This window comes from Cephus cinctus, unplaced genomic scaffold (genome assembly GCF_000341935.2).
Source record: "Cephus cinctus unplaced genomic scaffold, Ccin1 Ccin1_scaffold0709, whole genome shotgun sequence".
Classification (NCBI taxonomy): Eukaryota; Metazoa; Arthropoda; class Insecta; order Hymenoptera; family Cephidae; genus Cephus; species Cephus cinctus.
In genome coordinates this window covers 1321789-1340638 of record NW_014333329.1, presented here as the reverse complement: position 1 = coordinate 1340638, position 18850 = coordinate 1321789, and the positions used below count along the sequence as shown (strand labels likewise).

At 43.2% G+C, this 18850-nt stretch overlaps 1 protein-coding gene across 6 annotated transcripts in view; it reads right to left on the bottom strand.

Annotated features, from left to right (window-relative positions):
- The window catches only part of LOC107270218 (homeotic protein ultrabithorax), a 136052-nt gene that overhangs the window by 23171 nt on the left and 94031 nt on the right, over nt 1-18850 (bottom strand). For 4 of the 6 annotated variants that reach the window (XM_015745025.2, XM_015745031.2, XM_015745032.2 and 1 more), the window contains one exon: nt 16636-18526. The exons of 1 other annotated variant lie outside the window; for it this stretch is intronic. The gene's annotated coding sequence lies outside the window, so the exon portion shown is untranslated. Of the gene's footprint in view, nt 1-6005; nt 6594-16635; nt 18527-18850 lie in introns of those variants that run through there. One more of the 6 variants, XM_015745028.2, reaches the window with a different exon arrangement.

Sequence of the window (18850 nt, the reverse complement as noted above, 5' to 3'; positions counted from 1 at the left end):
TATGGCCATGGGGATGTGTCATATGTAGAATTCGAGGTACTACAGTAATATCGATAGCGTACTAGCTATCGTATGCTAGTCGGGTAGGGAAATCTTAAGGAGCGAAGATGTCGAATCAAGGACGCAGTTCAGTCTGACGTTCTATCGTGCCTGACGTTCATGGTGGATGCTGTGTAAATTACAATGGCAGATCCTTACCATAATTTTTATACGGATTAAAAAGCGTCACTGTAACATTAGTTGACTTGGAGGAAGAAGCAGTCACTGGTATAACATAACGAAGATACAGTGCTGCCAGGATAGGAGGATCACGGTACGAAGCAGCGAAGCGCACCGGCGCCCGTGGCGGCTCCGTCGAGGCGCCGGCGTCACTTCCGCCCCCTTCCAATCTACCCCTCTTCCGCTTTATCCCACTGTGTCTATAGATATACAGCCAACGGTATGTCTCTCGATACTCTATGGAATGCTTGGGCAGTCCTCTTCGGTGAAGCTCTTTCGGGAGGAACCAAGAGAAGTGGTATATGTGCATGTGCACGGGACGGGAGTTCAGTACCGGGAACCAAGAGCGAAGAACCAAGAACCAAGACACTCCTCGAGCACGCGCCAGAATCGCGACTTGCATTCGATGCACCCGGAGATGCCCTCCTACTCCCACGATAAATAAATGCACCAGCTAAACCAAGTCAACGGTTGTTGATCCTGCAATTTGAATATATCAGACGCATGCTAAAGTGCAGTCACGCGACTGCAATATTATTTGTACTTTTTTTTTTTAAATTAGGAATTATCACATTTTTAAACTTTATACAGGCATAATGTCTAAGATCGTGTCTTTTTAATATTGGTGTCTTTCACGAAACGTAATTCCGGTGGGTCCGGACAGTTCTTGGAATAATCGATGGAATTTGGTACGTGCTTCTCGTTCGGGTCTATTTATGGTCTCCGACGTCTATCGTGCCGGAAACGACTAAGGGCAATTACATCCGAAGGGCTATCAGATAATGGAAGCCCATGTCCGTTGCTGTCAGTACGAGATGCATTTTGATTAGGGTACTTACACATCTTTTATTACTTGTAATTATTATTTTACGATTCTTGTGAATATTCTGGTAGCGTATCCTCGTTAATTTTCGGTGAGATCGGGAAAATTAACGCGTTTCGGGTAAACACGTTACATTACTATGGCGAAGATACATGTATAGGATATTACTGCTGGTTTGGGACTCTGTTAATGACTCCTCGTATTATATCCATGTGTTTGCATTTTCCATGCTTGACCCATTATACCTGCGATCGAATATTCTGGTAACGAAGTAAACGAAAACATCGATTTAAGATAAACGCTATACAGTGTTACATGCTGATAATCGTTTATCAGCATATTAACAGTTATATAATCGAAAGACACTTTAAATGGAAACAGTATGATTTTTTAATTTTCAGAGATAATTATCGGCATATTAGGCATTGCGTCATTTAATGTTCCATCCATAATTATTTCATTACATTATAAAATTTTACCTATTCAAAATTCAAGACCATATCGCCAAGTCCAGTCATAGACGTTATGTCTTACAGATGATGTTAGGAAACATCATCAATTTTCCATCCCCATTAATCATTTCATGCATATACCTATATCCAGCAACGTGCTTAGCACCTTACGCGAAAGAATTCTGAAGATAATTTAGTGTCCTGTATTTCATCTAGTCATATCTTACGCGAGTTATCAATATTCGTTTACCTGGATATAGTTAAATTCAATAATTAGTAACAGCAATGATAAAATTGAACAAGGAAGTAGTCAGAGATCATTTCATAATGTTTTTGTCATCTATCACAATTACGTAATATGATCGGTATATCATTAATCTGTCATATAAAAATATTACATGGTACTGGCTTTGCACGTATGTAATTCCCGATTCTGAAGAATTTCAAAATAATTCCACATACGAGTAACACGCGTATAGTACCAGGTAATCGTGCAGTAATTGTACGAGTGATCAAAGTGAAGATCGCAGCCGGAAAATTACATTACAACGTCTGCTGGTAGGTGTCATGAGTCATCGCACCGTGAACAGACGGAACGGAATGGAACGGAACGTAACGTAGCTTGCACGCAGAGCAGAACCGCCGCTCGCGGTGCGAGCTGCATGCGGAATGAGCCGAGAGGATAAATAACTGACGGCAATAAGCTCGCGTGAAATTATGAATCCTGTCATCCGCGCCCTCTGTCCTCTCCGTTATATCCGACACTACCAACCCTCTCGATTATTATTCTTTTGGGAGGGTGGAGGAGCGCGTGGGTGGTAGGCGGTTTATTATGAGCGGAAACCCAGTGAACACTTTGAAAATTTCATTCGCCCATGATGAGACACACTGACCGTTTGATACGTATATTCCTGTACACTCCACTATACGGTTACGTAAAATACTTAAAAACGTTGTATTTTCATAGAAAACCGCGAACAAAAATAACCACAGGCACAAAATAATAGATTTGAAAGTGACTCAAAAAAATTGCTAAAAAAATTAAATTCCAATAAAATTAAACATCACGTATTTATTTTACCTATCGAATTTGACTCTAGACCAATGTACTTTATAAAGGATGCACATAGTTTCACCATGTTGAGCTAAAACGGAAATAGGGAGCATAGTTATACCGAGCACAGAGTATAGCCCAGAAGGCGGGAGGCACCGACCAGACGTTGGTAGGATATTTATTGTAACGAGGACTTATGGCGACAGATTTAGGAATTAGGGTATCGCGGCAGGCCCGGCCCCTGGCAAGGGTTTCCATGGAATCCGTACAGCGACATCGTGTATATATATATACATATACTATACACGCAGGTGTATACGTACGAATGTACTCATACGGAGAACTCGACTAGGCATACGAATAGGACGTAGCAGAGAGGATCCTTGTGAGCTTGCATGGACCCACGTGATACCGCAATAATCCACGAGGATTATCCTTCGTGTTCTGCGCCCTCTCGAGAGGGGCTATCGGACCAAACTGGCCGAATATTCACAACCCCGATACACCCTGCCTCCCAGATCATCTTGTTTCCTCTTCTCGCTGCTTGACCTCAAATCCTTCGCATCCCTCTGCCTCCCTCGCGCACAACACGTACATAGTATATATACGTAGAACAATGTGTACAGTATCTACCAAGTATACATATATTTAATACTGTTCTATGCTAGACGGATCCTGTTCAAGGACATGCGGCAATGGTACTTACCTAACCGCAACTTAGGCAGCATCCACAAACAGCCGATCGGTCATCGAAACGAGATTTTAGCGCGACCGTCTGGTACAACTATATCTGTATGGTGAACTATAACCCATAGGTGAATCTAGAACAGGCTGGTAATAGGGAATGCGAAATTTGCGAAATGGTAGTTAAAAAAAAAATTCGTTTCAGGTAGAGATTGAAGCGTAAAGCTCGGTGTGGATGATCCCTAAAGGACGGAGTGACGAAAGAGAGGTGGTCGTAGGGGTTAAGCGTTACGGAAGTATCATCCGTTTACACCTATTGAACTGTCAAATTTATAAGCGCGCGTATAGCACTGCCCCTCGTGGCCGGTGCACTTGGTATGATTTAGTCCCAGTCACCTGTGGGAGGATCGGGAATTGAGTCGGATGGATTGCTCGAATGGGTCACGGGCCGTGTTATGTATCGTCGATCTCTGTTTTCATTTTACTATTTCTCATTCGTCTTTTCTTTTTTTGCCAATTCTCAAGCTCGTCGAGCTCGTAATTATCACGTCTCATTTGGAGCATAGATAAAAACGTGCGGGACACAAAATGATCCGCCTATAAATCCTAATAAATGCCTACCTGCTCGTACGGATATAAATAAACCAGGTTGGTCGGGGGAGGTTGCTGGGGAAATAGGGTAGGACTAGGATAAAAGTGATAGGCATGGTGGGAGATGGAGCGAGACGGTACGAGAATGAAAATCGTACTGTCTCGCGGAGTGGGGAGGGTTAATCGTCAGTGGTGGGGGAAGACGCGCATGCGTCACGGGCACAACTTCATCATGGATGCTGGAGAGAACAACATACATTCGAACTTCGTATAGGCATCCCTTGCGTGTAGCAACCGCGTTCGGTGAGTGTATGAGGATGAGCGGTATAAGGGATGGGAAAGATGGCGGGGTGCTATGGGCTGCCCAGTGAACGTAGGGGAAGAGAGGTCCTGGGAAGAGAGGTAACAGGGGTCGGTGGAGAGGGGGTGTGCATTGCGGATTTATTCCCGCCAACACATTCATCATGGCGGATTTAGCTGAACCCGTAACGCATGGCTGTGGATATATATCTGTTGCCATCCCTCCTCGTCGTCCTCCTCCATTCTGTGCCAGTACCACTACCACCTTCCGAACCTCATCCACCTACATCCTCCTTCTCATCCCATTGCCTCTGACTTCTCTCAATTCCAGATGCACTCTTATCCTCTTTTGATTAACAAAAAAAAAGGGGTGAAAAAAAAAGAACTCGACCCGAATCACACTCAACGAGTCTAGTGAGTTATCGGGCGAAACGTAGAGTAATTATCAATCTTTATCGTGAGCAATTCTTCAGGATACCCGCTCAATTCGCTGCTTTCGGAATCGAGTGAACGCAAGGATGGCGCAGCAAGTTTCAAAGGTACTTGATATTCCGCGGAAGGTGTAAAGACCCTCCATGCGAGCACGAAGAAAAATGGAGGAACACTTTTCGACGCCAGGCTCGTAACTCTATCGAATGCGTCGCGTTAGAGCAGGAGTTAAGTACCCGGGATACTCGGGTTTCGGGAACGAAATTACAAATGGATTGCGAGGGACCGGGGTCGTTTTGTCAAGTGCGGAAAGAAGGAATCGGTATAAGGCCGTATTCAAGGGCGATACCTTAAGGGGCCCACTGTATTATGGAACTTTGGCCGAGTTGACCATTCGAGGCAGGAAGCGTGTCCGTAAATGCCTCTTTAATAAATCTTTGCGTGCTATCAGCAGCTGATCGCCATGCATCATGGCGACGCGTTGACAGACCCCTACAGCTACTCTTCACCCTTGGTCCGTACACTCCCCAACGGCGTAGATACGATATTACGGGGATTCGAATAAATCTATGGCTCATCCATCTACATTTTATCCCCGGAGAACCGACGCCATACATAGGTACATTGGTATACATATTCTTTATATCTATATAGATGTAGGTAGGACCTATAGATATGACGACTTCCTCCTCATCCCTCCTCTTCCTCATCTTCTTCCTCTTCCGCTTTTCCACCCTAGTGCTCTTACTACCACTATTACCGATACCACCACTATAATCCACCATCCACTCGCTACCTTCCTTTCACCCTACCTTCGATAGGATACCACCCTCCTGAACCTCTGCACCCTCGAAAGCCTCGCCGAGTCCCTCTTGTGCCAGGGAGCACGGGAGAGGCTTCAAATCCGATCTTCAGACTCGCCTCTATCGAGATTCCAATAGCGGCCTTATCGAGGGCTTTGTGCGATGAGGGATCGCAAGCCGCTTGGCTACTTTCTAAGGGCCTCTCATATTTTACATTTATTATCATATTTGAGGCGTTCACAAATCACTTTTATCAAGGAGACGCGTTATTAAAGTCACATATATACATTATTCAAGGAGGGTGGCCGCATAGAGATGAATTTTTTGTAGGAGACCCGAGCTGTATTGATTATTTTTTATAAATGGTTTTCACTTCCTCTAATGCGTGTGTTCGCAAATTGGCATTTCGAGAAACTAGAAAATTTTTTAGCGACCATCGTCTCTCGTAACGCTCTTTCAAGTGGCTTTTAAATGTTGTAGGGTTGGCAGCTAACTGATAGGGGTAATCAACGACTTTTGAATTAACGCCAATCCTTATTCTTTGACATGATTTATATACGTGTATATGTATGTTGTATTTTTTTTTGTTCTACTCGAGGGATTCATTAATTTTGGATTTTTGAGTAATTAGAGTAAACGTCAAATGGGCTTTTATTAAAATAAATACCAACAAACATACAGCGGTTTCATTTCTGCTCTGTCCTGTTACGTGTAGATACAATAGGCTCTTTTTACGTATTTTGTTATTTTCTTATTTTACATTCGTATATTCGAATTTTGTAAAAATTCTTAATGAATACTTGTACCTACGGTCGAAGCTATCCAAATCAAAGAGAATTTCGCAAAGTTTTATTTTATTGCACTTTTACCTAATACGATTAGATTATTATTTAACATTACCAATACATTTATTTGCAATTATCGGAATCCACTATCAATCGTATCAATGATTAATCAATAATATGTCACAATAGAACAAACAAATAGACCGATACGATTACATCTTTATGTAAAATAATCCTCTAGAAATTTCCGTTTGCGTAATGCAACTCGACGATAAATAAAAGACAAAAAAATTACCTAGCGCTCGTATAATATATGTCCTCTTTGAAATATCAGACAATATCTACATTAATTACTATAATATTTGCACTTTACTTTATTGAACACCAGGACCGTGCGCAGCCGAAGGATGAGTCAATAATGCGACGGAAGTCCGGAATTCCTTGGCGCCATTTCTGGAAATCGAGGGGCAGCGCGTTAGCTTCAACCATCGAAGTACATTAGGGTTGTTTTTTTGTTTTCCATCCTGCCATCCAAGTCCTACGCACTACACACTCGGAGGATTCACAAGACACATTATACATATAGCGGATATATCACAAAACACTCGAAAACATTTTTACAAATATATACATATAGATATACACTATTTGAAACGCCGTAAGAACTAATCCTAAATAAAGAAATGCAATCAGGATGCACTAAATGTATCTGGCATGCTATTTCGTGGAATTTAGTTCTCTGAAAATTGTACACGTAACAGCTAACGGAATGGTGACGTTTGCTACCTATGCCGTATGCATCCATTTACTGTATTCACCCCTCCATAAGCCATGGGATACAACACCATAGGTCGACAGCTGTTTCGAATTCTCCTTGGGGAGCTAAACGCGACGATAGAAACCATTTTCCCCATTGGTTTGAAAAAGAGAAAATATAAAAATGGCTCCTCATAGTTTTCTAGCAATTGCATGCAGAGTGTGAAAGATAATAAAACGCGATTTTGTAATAAGTAAACCAAATTTGTATTTTCATAAAATTCGATGCTTGAATATTTTTTTTTTAATTTATCGATCAATTCGATCGTTGTCTATGCTTGTGTTATTCAGCTACTTGAAATTGTGTATGTGAACAAATGTCTCGTCCAGTAGATTTTCGTGCAAGTGTCACGCGATACGTCGAAAAAAAGGATCTCGACTTAAGTTACGAAAGGCCGCAGCCTAGGGACGTTAGAATGGCGAGGGGTAGTCAGGATGGCTTTTGCAAGGGAGGGAAGGAAGATCTCGACCCAAATCTGAGGGACGCGAAAAGTTGGCTCGTCGATCAGTCGCCGGAAGGAAGGAAGGAAGGAAGTACTGCTGCGAGGACGCAAGCTCGCCTCTTGCTGTGTATCTTTGATGCTGTTCCTATGTTTCTTCGTGCTCTTTCATTCCGACTGCGTATACGTCGCTCTTTTCTCTACTCCTTTCGCAGTGCTATTGGTTTCATTTTCCAAATTGCTACGAGAGCCATGAATTGGCGCTGGCATTAACTTCGCTTCTTCTTAACGAGCCATGTAGTTTGTACGGGACGCTCGGAAAGAAAGAAAGAAAAAAAAAAATAGTTAAAAAAAGAGAATTGGCGGTACAAGATAAAAATAGTGGCGATACGTTAGAACGTGTATAAAAGTGAATATAGGTACGCTCGTGGAATCTTCTTTGCAGAATCTTCGTGTATTCATGATATCGGGAGAAACTTTTGGATATAATCAAGTGCAGCATTCGTTAATAGTATTCTCGAAACTTTTATATCGTCGTTATATGTACATACGATTGCGAGAGGGTCCTTGGTAATGGCTTTCTGCAACTGTATAACTTTCTTGTTCCGTGTACGATATTGACAAGAAGATAGATGGCAATACATAGGTATATTGTTGGGACCAAAAACTATCGAACTTTTCCATAATTTATACGTTTTCAAGAATGACCTTTACCAGTTATCTAATATCAATATATCGTAACTTTCCTCAAATCATATCACCATCTCGTATCCACTGTATCCTTACGTTATGATAATCATAACACAAGGCTATTTTCTCCAAGGAGTATTAACGCCAACGGTTCACAGGGTACGTATACATATACCCATTTGGACAGTTGTTACCATAACGATACCCAGAGATCCTAGTCGGCTGCCGAATCCCGACGATGAGTCTAGATAGTCGCATCTCGTAAAGTCCCAGGAGTGCCGGTGCTCGCGCTCTCGACGCGGAGGATGATCGTAAATCATTTTCCACAGGGTCTTCCCGTCTTTCCGTCCTCTCTCTCCCGTGGCCTCTCCGTTCGAGCATAGCTCTCTCGTAGTAGGAGCTTCCCCGAAGCGTAGAAGACTTTGACCTTCCGTATATAGCGCAGGGTCCGTATCTCGCGGCGGCCATCACCATTTTCCAACTTGTCTCTCGAATCCCACTGACGTAAGTAACAACATATATAAAAGTAAGTGACTCGCTCGCGGGGCGGTGATGCAGGGTCCTCCTATCTGCGGAGTCTATCGGGCAGTAAACAGCGAGCAGCAGATAAGGCCAAAGATATATTATAGACGCTGGTTCCATCGTACCTACGTACAAGCTGGAGCTAGCTAGGATCGCGCTCTATATTTTGCCTTTTTTTGTCGGGTTTCCCCTGTAAAAACGCCAGCGGCGTCTGAATAGTCGCACGGAGGACGGAAGTCAGTTTGCAAGCCAAGCATGGGGCGGCGGCGCCGAGCAACCCCTTATTTTCCTCCTTCGTCGCTAGCGAGTAGCTATACCAGCCCCCGAGCGATCTCTTCAGCTCCCTCCTCCTGCACCCTCTCTTTCTCTCGCTCTCACACACTCTATCCAGCCTCTCTATACCCCTACCCACCCTACGGCCACCCTCTTACACCACCACCTTGTACCACCCCAAACCTTCCATCCACTTCTTCTTTCACCCTTTTCTTACAGCGTCTCCAACTCTTCCACCTTCTTCATCCTGCTTTCCCATACTCTGCCTTCGTCCTGCTCCTTCCTATGGGATCCTCCTCGTTCCTCCATGTCGGATTCTCTCGATGCTCGAATGCCCGATGCTGCGATACATCACCCGCACGCTGCTCCTTTCTGGCTCCCGGGGACTCCGGTATCGCATATTCCCTTCGTGTTCCCAGTACTACCCTCGACCTTCCGGCCACCACCATCCACTTCCACCTCGCGAATTCAGCTGCAGTACCGACAGAAATTTTCTTGTACTTTTTCCCATCCTGGCAGGATGCCCTCCTCCTCCTTGCGGCCTGCCCGATGCGAGTCATCCTCTATTGGCAGCAGCCAACAACCTTCCTCACTTTTCGTCTCCTCTTAACCGGATTCGTCGACGATCACTGAAGTCGGTTATAGACGCGTCTATGTATCCGGCTATTTCTTTTGATATCGACGTTCCTGGGTTATATCCAACAACTGTACGTATCCAGATGGAGTTCGTGTGCGTCCCTTAGAATTCTGGGGCGAATTGGGAGAAAACGTCATTATACGGCAGGTGGACACAGCCGGTATATAAGAAATTCTTTGTCGTAAATTTTTCTTCTGGAATTCACTGCGCAGCGCGACAACGAGCAGCGAGGCGTATATTTAATCGCTCGTGATACCGAGCACGTTCGAATATCATACGCGAAGACATTTTTATTGCCCGGACATACGCGGTGCATATTACGCACTCACTTACCTAACGTAACGTCTGTTTCAATGATCCTAGGTTCTGATTCGTGCTTTATAAGTCCTGGGTCATGTACAGATTATGCTATGTTGTTATGGTTCTACTGTGTTACCTATCGGTTCTATTCCGTGTTACCTTTCAAGCTGTACAACGTCTATCACACAGACAATACATCACGATTGTACATATAGGAGCACACGTGAAGGTTGGAGATCGTTGAAAACTGTAAATTACTCAGGAACTTTGTACCAGTTTATTCCTTCTGCAATAAGCTGTACAGTTACGCGATACAAGGTCGTCTGGTTGAACCAAAATATCCTATAAAATTTTGAATTCAGATTATACATCAAAACGAGTCGTATTAATTCTATTGAGCTGCATGACAGAACGACGTACGGCATTGAAGTTCTATTTTAAACAGCAATTTCCGGATTCAGTAGAATTCTGAGTCGAAGAAGGGACAGATGTGAAAAGTAAAAAAAAAAAGAAAAAAAAGTTGAAACAATTCTTAGCCGAAGCGTGAGGACGCGAAGCCTGCGATTCCCATAAATAAGACGACACGCTCGTAATAGGATTTGAATTTCTCAACAGCGCATACGCCACGCGAGGGACGGAGGGTGTGTGTGCATCCCCTCCGACGTGGGAAGGATTAACTTTTTAAAAGAGGGAAGAGCCCCGTGCCTACGCGTCGGCTGCACCGCGACGCCTCTGTGCGCCATCCCTCGCGGTCTCCAAGACAAGGTGGAAGGGTTGTATGCTTTATTTCGGCATTATTTCAGAACCGTGAGCGTTGGGGGGCGAGTTATTACGCTGCTGTCAGCCACCACCCTTTACTGATCTGCATAACCATCATGGTTTCCCTTGAGCAGACTTTAATCCCCCTTCGCGTACTCCCTCTCGCATTTTCCATGGGCCGAAACCACTCAATAGAAGGCACGGGGACCATCAGCCAACCGCGAAAGCGATTACAAATTAGCTCAACGCTTCTTTGCGCTTTATTATTAACCGGAGAGTAACCCCTGGGGAGTGACTCTACAATTATTCTGCCTTTTGTTTCCCGATCCACTAACTTCACTTCTTCCTTTCTGCTTGCATCCCTTGTCGAGGGGCTGCCACCTTACTTTTTCACCCTTCGCGAGTATCGGATTTCCTTGCGTTAGTTATGGCGGACTCTAACCGCTCCTGGCCATTTGTGCGGATACTTCATTTAGCGTAAACTGATACCTTTCTTTATCGATTCTACTTGCAATGTCCTAGCGAGTAATACATATTTTAACGTATATAGAGACAATTCTGTCGTTGGAATTATTTGTGCTTATTTGATATATGCTTCTTGTAGAATTATTTTATATTTTCAGAAATGACGCACAGAAGTTGCTGCTGTTATCTTTTACCAACTTCAAGTGACATGACGGTTTTGAATTTCGACCTAGAAGTTTTCGTTTCCATGGAAAGTTTCCATGAGTCTACAGCGACTACGCGTCCTCGCGAGGACCAGTTTTGTACGGGTCGTGCGTGCGCTCCTACCTTCTACAAACGCGTCGAAAAATAAACTGCACTTTTTTTGCTTCCACTTCTTTAGAGCGACATAACACGAAAAGTGTACCGCCCGGGGGTTACTCTAGATTTACGAGGTCTTCCCCATTGGTTACGCCACGGGCGAAAATTGGGCACCTCGGGACTCCTTCTTCGTCACCCACCCCCCGTCTTCCCCCCCTTGTATTTTACTCTTATTTAAGGACAATGAGGTACCGTTTTTTTCTTCTTCTCTTTCTTATGCAAAAGATAAAAAGATTCACCGCGTGACGGAGGCGCTCTTCCGACGTTTCCGCAAACACTCGACCGAGAAATACCGTTAGGTTGCCAATTGTTAGGAACCTGAGACACCATAGCCAATATACACGAACGGTAGGAATACCTACATACCTACGTGTCCCATTTTGGGACTCAAGGTTTTTACGAGACTCCATGTAAAAAGTAACCGTCTAGACGAACGAACTAGCGAAACCAGATAATTTCGCGGTACAGTCTCGAGGTCAATGTGTAATAGGTAGACCATATCCAGGTATTGGTATTTGCTCTATTTTTGTCCATTGTCGCAATTTTAAAATGTCGACATGCGCAGGTATACGGACTACACGGAGTGTAACAGCTAAGACGCACGTTTGTTTTGCGGTGAAACGGCGCACGATTTTGAAAATTTGATGTGAAATAATTTTTAATTGAACATTGATTATGTATATTATTGTTCGTTTAATTTCTGTTCGCAAATAAAAAAATTATTTTTGACATTAAAAACAGTATCAAAAAACAAAGGCAAAAGTCATAGAGATAAAAAAAATAGAGATGAAAAAGACGTTCACACAGTCAGATTTGGCAATTTTTTGACCAATTCCGATACTGACGTAACTCCTTAGGTTCGCGCCGAATATGCAATTCGCAATTATTTTGAGGTACCCGTCCAGTCAGACACAAACCCGTACACGGTGGCTGAAAGTTATTGCAATTCCAATTTTATAAGTAACATTTTGAAAATCTATATATTTCATTTTGTACTTTCGAAAAAAAAATTATAAGCCAAGTAAAAACCCATACAGACATTGACTTCATATTTTTGTAACTATAAAAAGACAAGGTTTAATAACTCCGTCAGCATCTATGGTCCATTGGCTGTGTAAAGATAATAAAAAAAAATCTCAAGTGATCTCATTAATGAGGTCATTCTTGATAAAAAATTCAAAAGACTAATTCCCACCATCATTCCTAGGAAGCCTATGGTCTATCAAGAGAAACAAGTGCGTTCAATATAAATGGACGCATCCTGTAAAAACAATGGTATATCACTCAGGGCAGGTCGGAACTTAATTCATAATGTAGTTATCCCGGCGAGTAAGGAACACTTTGCGGCCAATATAATCTCTAATAATTCTAATAACTCGCGCGGGTCGTCGCAAGCGGAGGAGCGCTGGTAGAGCGAAGGGAGTGAAGAAGCGTAAGGGGCTGGTATTCAGGAGAGGGTGAGAACATTTCCTGGAGCCGTGCCCGCTGCGCCGCGGAGGAGAGGTCTCGCAGCGGGACCGAGATGAGACGAGAAGAAATGAGAAGAGAGCACGGCTCCGGGATAGGTATAGTGATGCGTAGAGCGTATAGGGATGCCGAGAGGAAAAGGAGAGCAGAGAAGAAGACTGGAGGAGAGATGGAATAGGTCGGGGGATGGAAGGAGGAAATGGAGGGAAGGCCAATTAGAGGGCGGAAAGATTTATCTGCGGGCGACGGGTGTGCGGATAGTAAGGGGTAGGTCGCTCTCTCCGTACCGTGCTTGTATTATACCCCGGTCAGGCGTACAACCCCGTCCACAAGAACGCGACGTGGTCCAGCTGCCAATGTCTTCCGAAGGAGAATATACCCTTGATATCACTTGGGAAATATTTCACTAGACCTACCACAGGATAAGCGACAGTGTGAGTGACGATATTGCGAAATAAATCGAAATTCCACACAGTACATTTTGGCAATACGTTTACGTGATATATTATACAGGCTGATACCACCTACGTATTACGTAATAAAAGCAAAATGACGTAATTGCTAGGCCCTTATCTTTTCCCATACAATTTTTCAAGAATTAATACCAAACTCAAATTACACTTTGACGTGTACTCGTTTCGGCTGTATAACGTGAGCGCAGCGTGTTGCCTTCTGGGAAGAGGCCTTAGGGTTTAAATTATTTTAATAAGAACGGCTGACATCTTAACTGCCCGGATAAGCAGATCAAAGCATTGCCCAGGTGCTGGTAGTTTCTACAAGCAAAATAGCTGGCGTCATAATGATACCTATATAAGAGTCAACCTGCAACCTCTATGTATACATAAAAGAGACCTCATTGCGTCTGATACTTTTATAGACCAGGACAAAATTAGGTAAGTGTCTCCATGCGGACAAACAAGAGAACTAATAGAACGAGCCGGCCGCGCGTTGTCTACACCCAGCTTCGTTTAGGGTACCAAAGGAGAATTATTGTCGGACAAGAAAAAATGTTTAATTTTAATTCCGACTAATTACTACGCCGTGTAATCTACCGTCATTGCGTTACAACCCTGAGAGTAATTCCTAAAATTCTTAAGGACATTCAGATCCACCCTCTGGCTGTACTACCCCTTCAAAAAAAAAACCACTCAGACACCATATACGTTGAGTGATCAATGAGTCACGATGCGCGAGTGACTTATTTTAAACAACCGAGGCGTTACGGGTGCATGTAATAGGAACAACAACGCGAACGGTCTCGCACCCTGCCAGCCAACCAGCCACCCCTCAGTTCGTTTCGGTGTTGTTACATAATACACGCTGCGGCGCGGTTACGCGGATGAGGGATGAGGTGCTGCGTTGCCTAATAACCTCCCCCTGCCACAACCTCGCACCTCCCTCCCCATCCCAACGATGCCCACGGTATGGCGTTCGCGAGCCCTGCATACACAGCCACCCCCTAGGAGAGCACGACATAGCAATACTAAAGCTCTCTCGCCCACCATGGAGCCAGGAACCTGCCGCGCGAGAAGTAATTATATGAGGGCGGAGCACGCTACACCCATCTACACCTAGCACATCCGTATCAGTTGCCTTTGCCAAGGAAGTGATCCCCCCCGTCGCCCCTTCGTCCCCGGAGAATTTTTCAAGTAACTTCGAAGAATATTCAAATGCCGAAAGAAAACCATATTCCCCGGCTGTCGAATAAATGCTGAATATAATTGGACACGATATATCTATATATTAATTAAATAATGTTTTTTTTTCCTGCACTGTGAATTTATCTAATTTTGTTACGGGTAGGAAAATTGAATTTTTTTTCTGTAATAACTTGTACAGGGTCCTCGATGAGGATTCGATAAATCGAAAAACTCTCGCGTGTGCCAGCGGGGTGAGAATGGCAGAATGGAGAGCGCCGGTTCCTCTTTCATCGAAATTACAGCACAGCCGTCGGGTAAAGTACTCGGCAGTGGCCGTGCGTGAGAGACTTGGAAGACTTATATATTTAAGTGGATATAGCTATAGAGAGAGGGACTTACTGGGATTCAATTACCGCAACGTCTGCGAGGCACGCCATTCCCACCCTTGGGTTTCTTGGAGCTAGAGTACCTCCGGGTGCCCCGTTCCTACCCTTCTATCCAAGGAGGAACGAACAGGTGCTCCTTTGTCTGCTGTAAATTGCACCCCCCCCCCCGTAATCCAAAGTAAAGCGCTCGTTTTATCCACGCCTCGCGACTCGATGGATGCGGTACGTCTTCCGGATAATAGGTTACAGTTACGCAACCCTTATCAGAGGCCCCAGCTTCTTCTCGGAGCAGGGAATAAAATCTTGAATTATTGCACGTGACAATTGAATTGCCTATCGGGGAAGGTACGATGAAAAAAAGAAATGATAAAAAAAGAAATAAAATCTTACATATGACTTGACGGGTTTTTTCATCACTACGGAGATCGGTAATCGTGCGTGGAACCAATCACGGATACACCTTCGGGCCGGTATGAGTCTGTTCGATCGTAGGTACATAATTCATCGGGCGTGCACCATTGTCGGAGCTTCATTAATACAAATGGCGTCTGCTGAATCCTAGCCAAGCGTGTTCCCTGCTATACAACAGCCATGGCGACGATCTCTGCTGCTGGTTCTATCCGAGTAAGCAAGGCCGACCAACCCTTGAACGTTCTTCGTAACGCGCACCCTCGCCCCAAGGATACGTGGGACATATTTTTCCAGTCCTTGTCGACTTTCATGAGAGCGACTATCCGCAATAACATATTAATATCGTTCCGCGTGCGGAGACTTATGGATATCACGGAAAGCTCGACCCCGGATCAACGCGTTGGCCGTTACAGAGGGACTTTGCTAGTCGAGCGGATTCGGCTGCATTTTCAGCTTCGGTTTCGTAAAGCGTCTATCGCACGTTTCACCTTTAGACGCTGTATTTTTGCGCAATTTATAAAGATTGCATGAGAAAAGTCGCGTGAACGTTTCTTCGGTTAGGATTTATCGAGCGGATGTTGTTTATTGTTTGTATTTTATTATTTTTCTTTTTACTAATTGTTTTTAATTGTTTTTATTAATTATTAGATATGTTTACTCGTAATTAGGTATTTGTTAGCGGTGTGTGATTGATTTAGGAAAATTCAGAAATATCCTATTTTTATGTAACTATACTAATAATATGTATACTTGCGAAATATGTTGATTATGCCGTAGGCTGATACGTATTTGGCTAGTGTTATGCTCGCGAATATTTGTCGCTTGCTACATGTCGAAAGCACAATTTCACTAGGATATTACGTAATTTCGTTACACCGCTACGTTCTACTGCGTTGCTGCTTTCGACAAGCAGTTATTTGCATTTATCGAGGGTTGCGAATTATAACAGAGTGCCAAATCGTGTATGATGAATTATGGTCAATAATACCTAAACATGCATTAAGAAGACAATCATACATACGTAAATAATTTTCGATAAAATACCTAACGCAATACACAGTGGCAGAAACGAAATATGATATTCTCAAAAAAATGCAAATATGCAACACGGATAATCAAAATTGGCTAAGTTTGCAATAAAATTTTATCGTTCCGCCATCTACAACAAAATAAATAACGTTTTTGCCACTGACAGAATAAATACTGTACATACAGGTGTATAACGACACTAAAAAGCCCAAAAAGAAAAGTTGAAAAATAAGGATAGGAAGTGTAATGGGTTCTGCTGCCACGGCCAGGGCCGCAAGCAAAGAAGCAGGAGACAGAGCATTAGATTCAATTCGCATTTATTTTTTTTAGCAGTTGTATAATCATTATAATATTACAATGGCGTTCAGAACGGCAATCGCCCCTATAGTATTTCATTCCGTTACAATCTTTGTAGGAAGCAGGTGCGGCCCTGGTCGCTTTTAGATACATACATCAGGATCAGATCGATAAACAATTAATATTCTAATATATTACAAAAAAAGAAATTTTTGCCACGTAAAACGTTCACACATACAGAGCTACCGTTATGTATAGGTGTTTTTTTTTACCTACTACTAAACTAGGCCTACTTGCCTATTAATTACGTATAGTACAGTGGAGCAATTAAAGATTCGTTCGGAGATCCACAAAATAAATAATTATTAACATTAGATTCCTCTTAGAAATACTTTGTTTATCTAATTTTCCTTTTTTCCTTCACTTAGCGGCTACTCGTATACATTCGTTAACTAGAATAAAATTACTATTAGGCTAGGGCGCCATACTTTTTCGTTCAGGCGTATAGGTACTAGGTAGGTACGTATATAGGTATTTTTTTTTCCTCTCTGTACGTGCTGCTCTCATTTAATATTCCTTTTATGTTTTACCTCCTTCCCCCTCCCATTATCATTCCTCCTCGACCCCTCCTGTTTTACGTCACGCTTCGCCATGGACGACCTATAGGTAGATATTTCTCCCGTTTTAACGTTAACTCCAAGTGAAAAAAAGAAAAATCGCCGTCTTGGACCTGTCATGCAGCGCGCGCTCTTTGCTCTCTTCGCAGGTACTAAACCGAGTACGTCAATAATGTTTCTCTACTATAATAATATCTCAACAAAACTTTCGAACAGCAATATAATATAATTCGAACGACACACGGAACAATCGCTCTCGGTTCGCATTGATTTACGTGGCGACGGAGGATCGAAATCGCGACGCCGGGCGTCGCGTCACCGGGTAAGAGCGACTCCCGTTAAACGAGTTCTTGGCTAGATATATAAAAAGTAACAAAATAATAATAATAGAATAATAATATAATAATAATATCAATAATATTAATAATAACAGCAACATATCAGTCGTCAAATCATCGTCTCTCGAAGAGAATCATTGAGCGGGCGCTTTATTTTTATTGCGTGGGATCACTCAAGATATATAAGCTTCAATAACAAATGACAGACATCTGGAATCTCGACGATTTTCTACAGTAAAAATTCATATACGAGATCGTTCACCGGGATCGTAAAAATTTCTTTGCATCGCTCCGTTTTCAGAACACGTGGTTAATGTGCTCTGTTTATCCTTTTTTTTTTCTTTTCGGTAATTAATACACGCGCGTTTAATTAATTTATTTTTTTTATCTCATCTCACGTATCTCTTCTTCCAACGGACATTAATATCTAGTCTCTAGCTACTTACGTATATTCGTGGTTTTTTTCATTTTCATTTTACGTATTTTGGATTCTCGACCGAGTGTCGCCTCTATCCACCCTTAATTATCCTTCCTAATCCCTTCTCTTCCCCATCGGTCAGAGACGCCCTCCAACCACAATCCCTCTCTAACAAAATCCTTTCGCAACCTTCCCTAGTTGTACACATATACCCTACCCACGGGATCGCAACGATCTACTGTCTACTGCACTACGATAGGCTAGAATAGGCCAGGTCCTACTGTACTGCTAAACTGGTAGGTGGTGGTGGTGTACTGAGCTTGGGTATGGCTGATTGGTTTTTTTGCTCTTTTTTTTTAAGGGTGGTGTTGGGGTGTTGGGCAAGTGAGCTACGGTAGTCCAGGATTCGTCACTCACCGGGTGCAGCATCCATTCGCCGCAACCGATAAACTGACTATCGACTGATACACACGGATACCTATTTGGCATTACGGAAACAGTGGTTGCAGCTTGCCACTCACCTGAAACAAAAATGCAAATTTATTTTTAATTTTTAATAACTGATAATTAACACAATTTTAATAATCCACGTACTGGGTGTTTCATCGATTGTTTTTCCCATCGTTCCTTTCGTCAGGGGATATATAGTGTAACGTAATTCTTTTAACTTATGACCCGACACCGATAGCAAAACATACGAGAACGACTATCTTCGAGATCCAACCTACGTTACCTTCGGCCGTCCACCCGTAGTTCGTGCATCCGCAAGCCAGGCGGGCGCCAGCCAATTCTTTTTTCACCGGGAACTGACGAGCCGGTATAAACTGGGAGTTGGGGTGGAACAG